We start from the raw sequence: 7,145 nt of genomic DNA on the forward strand, positions 1-7,145 counted from the left end.
AGGAAAACGCAGACACATTGCTTCTCAAACCGCCAGCTCCTGCGCCTCTCCCGCATGGAGAGTCCCACGTAGGGTGACCCACTGTCCCGGTCTGTCAGGGACTGAGAATTTCTGGAGCAGGGGACTTTGAGTGATAACAGCAGGGCAGTCCAGGGAAGGCTGGTCACCGCAAGGGAGGAGAGATTGCTTTCTCTTCGCCTCTCAGTAGTAGACTGAAAGGCAGCAAAACCTTTGCTTCTAATATTTATGCTAAAGAAATTGGAATTAAGGCCCCTGGTCAAATTTCGCCCTTTGGGTTCTTAGGAAAACACTGCTTTTTTTCCTGCATTTTCCAACTCACTTGACTGAGTTATTGATGACTGCTAGAACTCAGCAGAGCCACTGAGTAAAATCACTTCTTTCCCTTTCCTTACTGTATTATTATTCATCATGCTCTTTATTCTGCGCATTTCACTTGTTCTAAAGTCTGCTTTGTCTGGAATTAATATAGCTACTCCAGCTTCTTTTACATTAGTTTTAGTGTGGCCTATCTCTCTCCATCCCTTTAGTTTTAATTTACCTGTGTTTTTATATTTAAAGAGGGTTTCTTGTAGTTGAGTCTTTTGTTATTATTACTATTCATTCCGACAGTGTTTGTCTCCCAATTCGTGTATTTAGACCATTGATGTTTACAATGATTATTGATATGTTGAATTAATATCTACTATATTTATAACTCTTTTCTAGTCATTACATTTGTTCTTTGTTTCTTTTTCTTTCTTTTTCTGCCTTCTCTGGTTTTATTATTTTTTTTTTTCTGTGAGGAAGATCAGCCCTGAGCTAACATCCATGCCAATCCTCCTCTTTTTTTTCCACTGAGGAAGACTGGCCCTGAGCTAACATCCATGCTGATCTTCCTCCACTTTATGTGGGACCCTGCCACAGCATGGCCCGACAAGCGGTGGTGTGTCAGTGCATGCCTGGGATCCGAACCTGGGCCGCCAGCAGCAGAGCGTGGGCACTTAACCGCTACGCCACAGGGCCGGCCCCTGCCTGCTCTAGTTTTAATTGAGCAGTTTATATGATTTCATTTTCTTTCCTTTCTTAGCATACCAATTATACTTCTCTAAAAAACATTTCTCATGCTTGTCCTAAAGTGTGCAGTATACATTTACAGCTAACCCAATTCCACGTCTCAGCATCACTGTACTGCTATACCAAGTACCACTTCACGAGTAGTGCAGAGAATTCCCTACTCCTCCCTCCCATCCCTGGTAACATTGCTTTCATGCATTTTGCTCATCCATGCTATAATCACCACACCAATTGTTACTAATATTACTTGGGACAAACTGTTATATATTAGATAAAGAATATAAAATATTTATTTTACTGTCACTTACTGCTTCTCCAATGTTCTTCCTCTCTTTATGGAGATCTGAATTCTGACCTATATCATTTTCCTTCTCTCTGAAGAATTTTTTTTTAACATTTCTTGCAGAGCAGGTATACTGGCGATGAATTCCCTCAGTTTTTCTTCTTCTGAGAAAGTCTTTATTTCTCCTTCACTTTTGAAAGATAATTCCCTAGGAACTGAATTCTGGGTTGGTGGGTTTTTTTCTTTAAACATTTTACATATTACACTCCCCTTTCTTCTTGCTTGCATGGTTCTGAGGAAAAGCCCGATGTTATTTTCATCCATCCTTGCTCCTGTATACATTAGATGGGTTTTTTCTTCAGCTCTTTCAAAATTTCCTCTTCATCTTTGGTTTTCTGCACTTTGAATATGATGTGCCAAGGTGTAGAGTTTTTGGTATTTATCCTGTTTGGTGTTCTCGGAACTTTCTGGATTTGTGCTTTGGTGTCTGTCATTAAATCTGGAAAATTCCCAGCTATAATTACTTCAAATATTCTGCTCTATTCTCGCCTTCTGTTATCCTCATTATACGGTGTCACCCTTTTGTAATTGTCCTACACTACTTGCATAACCTGTTTTGGGTTTTTTTTTAGTTTCAATCTTTTTTCTCTTTGCTTTGCAGTCTGAGATGTTCCACTGACACACCTTCAAGTTCACTGCCTCTTTCTGTGGCTGTTCCCAGTCTACCCAATCAAAGGCACTCATCTTTCCTCTCACGGGGTTTCTGGTTTCTAGCTTTCATCTCGATCATTTCTTAGAGTTTCCCTCCCTCTGCTGACGTCACTCACCTGTGTTTGCATGCTGCCTAGTTTTTCCAGTAGAGCCCTTGACATGTCAATCATCGTTATTTTAAATTCCCTGTCTGATAATTCCAAAATCTGTTAAACCTAAGTCTGGTTCTGATGCTGGCTTGATCTTTTCATGCTGTGTTTCTCTTGCCATTTATCATGCCTTGAGATTTTTTGTTGAAAGCTGGACATGCTGTATTAGGAAACAGGAACTGAGGTAAATAGGCCTTTAGTGTGAGTTTTTATGTTGATATGGTGAGGAGCTGGGCTGTGTTTAATGCTTGCTGTAGCTGTGCTGTCAGTGGCTCCAGTGTGCTCCAGTGTCCTTGCTGTTGTCTCCAGGCTCTCCAATAACTCCATAGATCAAGTCTGTACACTGTAGCTCTTCCAGCTGTAATCCACTGTCATTAACTGCACCCTGTGCATGTGGTAACTTAATCATCTATAATCTGATGAGTAAATCTCTTTCCATTAGTGGACTTGTGTCCTTGAACTGTGACCTTCACAAGCATCTCAGCTTTTTCTTCACCCCCTTGGGTGAGACAGGAAGATAAGAGGGGGCTGCTGTTGGGTAATTTCTTTCCCCTCAAGTTGGGTAAGGTTCTGGTAAGTCTTTGTCCCACAAGAGCTGCCTTTTTTTCTACATTCTTCTCTGCATCTAGTAGATTTGCCAAGGCAGCAAACCTTTACCAGGTACTTTGGCTGATGTATTCCCCATGAGATACCCAAGAGGAACCATCATGCAGAACCACATGTGTGAGGAGGGACCATCATGGAGACACATACATGTAAGGAGGGATTTTCATACAGACACCACACACATGTGAGGAGGGACCATCATAGATATCCACATGTGTGAGGGGGGACTGTCATACAGACACACACATGTGTGAGGAGGGACCATCATGGAGACACATACATGTGAGGAGGGATTGTCTTACAGACACCACACACATGTGAGGAGGGGCCATTAGAGTTATCTACATGTGTGAGGAGGGACTGTCATACAGACACACATATGTGTGAGGAGGGACCATCATAGAGATCCACACATGTGAGGGGGGATTGTTATACAGACACACACATGTGAGGAGGGACCATCAGAGAGACACACACACGTGAGGAGGGACCATCATAGAGATCCACACGTGTGAGAGGGGACTGTCATACAGACACACATGTGTGAGAAGGGAGCATCATAGAGATACACACATGTGAGGAGGGACCCTCATACAGATCTATATGTGTGTGACTATGTGCCACGGCTCCTCCAGGCTGGAAATGCATAGAAAGGGTCTCACTGAACCTGACACAACACGTGTGTGTGAATTCTGGAGGAGCAGTCAAGATACATTCTCAAAAACCACAAAAATGTTCAGAAAAGCATAGACATGTGGCCATGATAAAATACTGGTAGAGACTGTGGCTAGATGAATTCATACCCGGCTACGTGGTCTTCAGTTTCTTGGCTTCCTCAGATGCAGTGAGGTACGCTCACTCCATCGGGCATTTGTACAGATTGTTAATGGCAGAGGCTTTGCCCAGAGTCTGCACAGCCCCCTCCTCCTCTCCTTCAAGCCTCTGCTCAACTGTCACTTTCTCAATGAGACCAGGCCCCTCTCCAGCCCCAGGCGTGCGAGTCCTTCCTCCACCCGCCCGATGTGCTGGAGAAGCCCTCATTTGCTCCATCCATCCATGGTGCACCGGGACCCTGGGCGGGACAGCAGTTGCAGGAGGACGGGTCTGCAAGATTTTGCTCCAACGCGTCTTAGGATCTTCGCCTGATGCTGCTGACGCTCGACTATTGCTATTAAAGAGCAACTAAATTTTAAATGTATTTAAAAGATTTTCAAGGACAATTTTAAAGATGAGAACCAATCTCCTTACATGCAGACTTTGGTACTATATGAGTCCATCGCGGGTGAAGTTGTACTTGCGCAGGTTTGTGGACACAGCCGCTGTAACTATATGCACGTAGTCACATGTTAATCAATGCTCATTCCATAGCAATATTTATTTACTTCCATTTTTCTGTCCTCATAGTTCCCTGTTTTATCTGTGATTTAATGCCCTATAAATGTGGAAAAGCAGAACATAAAACTTGCAGAAGAAAATACCTTATTACCTCTATATTCAAGAATATTTTAAAATATGTTACAAAGAGTAGAACTCATGGGGAAAAAAATTTGACCACATCAAAGCTAAGAATGTGAGAATGACAAAGACACCATAGGCGCAGTGAGAAGATGAAAGACAGGACCACCTCTGAGACGTAATTTGAATACTACTGCCCTAATGTCAAGTGAAAACCACAGGACACTCCACTGTGCATTTACCTTCACAAAGACCCCACACAAAGGGCAGGAGGGAGAGGGATGGGGTAGCAGAGATGTTCCAGGATAGAGCTGTTGCTGAGGTGGACGCGGGGACAGCTCATCCATTTCTGCTTAAACAATACCCTCACCGAGCTTCCCCACATCGTGGTCTATAATGACCCCAGGAAGCAACAGTGGTGCAGAAGGCCTGTGATCCCGCACCGTCCCCACCTGAGAGAGTCACCTCTTTTGAGAATTCCTTGGTCAAAAAACACACCAATAACAATTCTAGTTCCCTAATAAACGCCAATCCAGATTTTGTCCCTCAAAATCCTGGCTGTTTCAGTCTTGAAGAAGTGTGACTGCCTCCCCCACCTGACATGGAAAGTCCTTCTTCTTTTTCATGAGGTGGGCTTTTGGGAAAGGCTAGGAAGAGGTGGGGGAGATTGTGTGTTCTCTGTCTCTGTCTCTCTCCCTCTGTCTCTGTCTCTCTCCCTCTCTCTCTGTATTTATATATCTCTGTCTGTCTCTCACTCTCTCTCTATATATATATATGTCTCTCTCTCTCACTTTCTCTTTTTTCCAAACCCAGCACATACACTTCTCTCCCTTGCAATCACCACAGTTGTCCCCATTTCTTCCTTCTCTCCCTGAAATGCCCCCTTTCTAAACTTTGCACATGTTGACCTTCACGCTGCTGCATTTGAATGGATCATCTGCAAGTTATTAAAATCCATGAACACAGGGTAGATGAAAGATGGAGTGATTGGGGAGGAGGGACTCTGATGAACCCATCAGATTGACTCTTAGCTGTAGGCAATGGAATCTTTCTTTTTTTTTAACAATCAATCAAGAGTGAATTTAAACAGAAAGTTTACCGAAGACGCTCATTATCTCCCTTCCTCAAAACACCCCTCCTGCCATCCGATTATTGCATATCTTTCTTTGCACCCTCCTGAGCTGATTGTGTAATCCATGCGTGTGGGCCCACAGTGGGCAATTCACTTTTCCTCCCCTCTGGGGAGCGTGGTAATCACTGTTTCTTGGCATGGACCATGTGATCCTTCTGATGGGCACAAACAAGAGCTGGAAATGCACCATAAGCGAGTCTCTTTTATATCAAATCCAAACATTCCTGCTAAGGCTGGGATTCGACTGCCATCTTGATGACAGGGGCTTGTCACTAATGCTGTGCCAGTCCACAGGCCAGGGACGCCCGAGGCCCTGGGAAGGGCTTGCAATTGCCCATTAGTTCTGTTGAAAATTTCAAAGACTCTCAGGACCCGGAAGAAATGTTAACAGACACCTATCCAAGCCCCTTCATTTGCTAGAAGAAGCTGATCAATAGGCAGGAGGCGATTTGCAAAGGTATGCCTCATATCTTGGAGGCGCTAGAGGCAGACGCCTGTTCTTCCCCCCAGTTCAAAGTTGATAAGAAATTTAGCTTTCCTCTAATAAACACCATCTCGTCATAATCACCCCTCTACTTGAATCACACAAGTTTTAGAGCTCAAGCGGGAAACATTTTAAATCTAACCCCCTCATTTTTCAATTGGGGGAACTGAGGCCTAAAGCTTTTAAAAGGCCTGCCCAAGGCGCCGCATCAGATCACTGCTCGAGCTGAAGCCCAGCCCCGGGCACGCTCACCTCTCTGATCCGGGGTCTGCTTTGCAGTGTTGAAAAACCCGATCGCACAGAATCATGGTAGGTGACTCAGTGAGGAGGGGAGTGCTGCCCCTCCCTTCTCCACTGATGCTGTGACAGTGTCACGGCTGGTGTGACAGCTGGTGTTGCTCCCAGCAGACACAGTGAAGACAGAGGTAAGGAAGCCGATTGGCAGATTGGAAACCAAAGCACGTCATTTTTGAAAGTGAGCATGATAACAATAGCTGCCTTTTTATTGAGTGTTAACTGTGCTAACGCTGGCTAGGTTACCTAGTTATCTCCCTGAGGACTTGAAACAATCCCAAATTTGGGAGATTTATCCCCCCTTTAGAGATGAGGCCTCTGAGATGATGCCGCACAGGTCGGGTGCAGCAATCCGACACTCTCAGCCCCTGCATTGAAGGGGTGCCCTAAGGAAACCCCATACACTAGGGGGGTGGCCCTCAGGAGGGAGGCGGGCGCCAGTCACAGGGTGTGAAACAGCGATCTCACAAATACGGAGCATTTCTCAGGAGCCTAGAGACGCGCTCCTGCTCGAAGGAGCTGTGCAAGGGAGCAGCTTCCGTCTATATTCTAATTTGCAATCTATCACAGACCAGTACTTGGGAAAAAGACAAGAAAAATGAATTACAAGAAAAATGAAAGATAACAAAAATAAAGATATTACAAAATAGTAGCCTAATGTTTTAATCTCTGTATGTAGCCGACGGTCAAATGGCGGTACGAGCTCCCGAAGGCTGGTTCCGGCGTCCCGGCGGCTCCCGCGGGCGGAGCACAGACCCCCGAGCAGCCCGCGCCGACCTCCCAGCAGCGAGGCAGGCGTGTTGGAACACGGCTCCCTGTGTCTCACACGGCCACGCTGTGAGAATTAGACAGAGAGCAGATACGGCTGCTCTGTGAGAATCAGAAAGTAAAAGCAACACATTAAACATGCTCTGCTCATCGTCCCTCAGTGCTGGAAAAGGAGTCCTGGTTGAGCCG

The sequence above is a fragment of the Ceratotherium simum genome, unplaced genomic scaffold (assembly GCF_057802395.1).
Source record: "Ceratotherium simum simum isolate JZ-2026a unplaced genomic scaffold, ASM5780239v1 HiC_scaffold_43, whole genome shotgun sequence".
Lineage (NCBI taxonomy): Eukaryota > Metazoa > Chordata > Mammalia > Perissodactyla > Rhinocerotidae > Ceratotherium > Ceratotherium simum.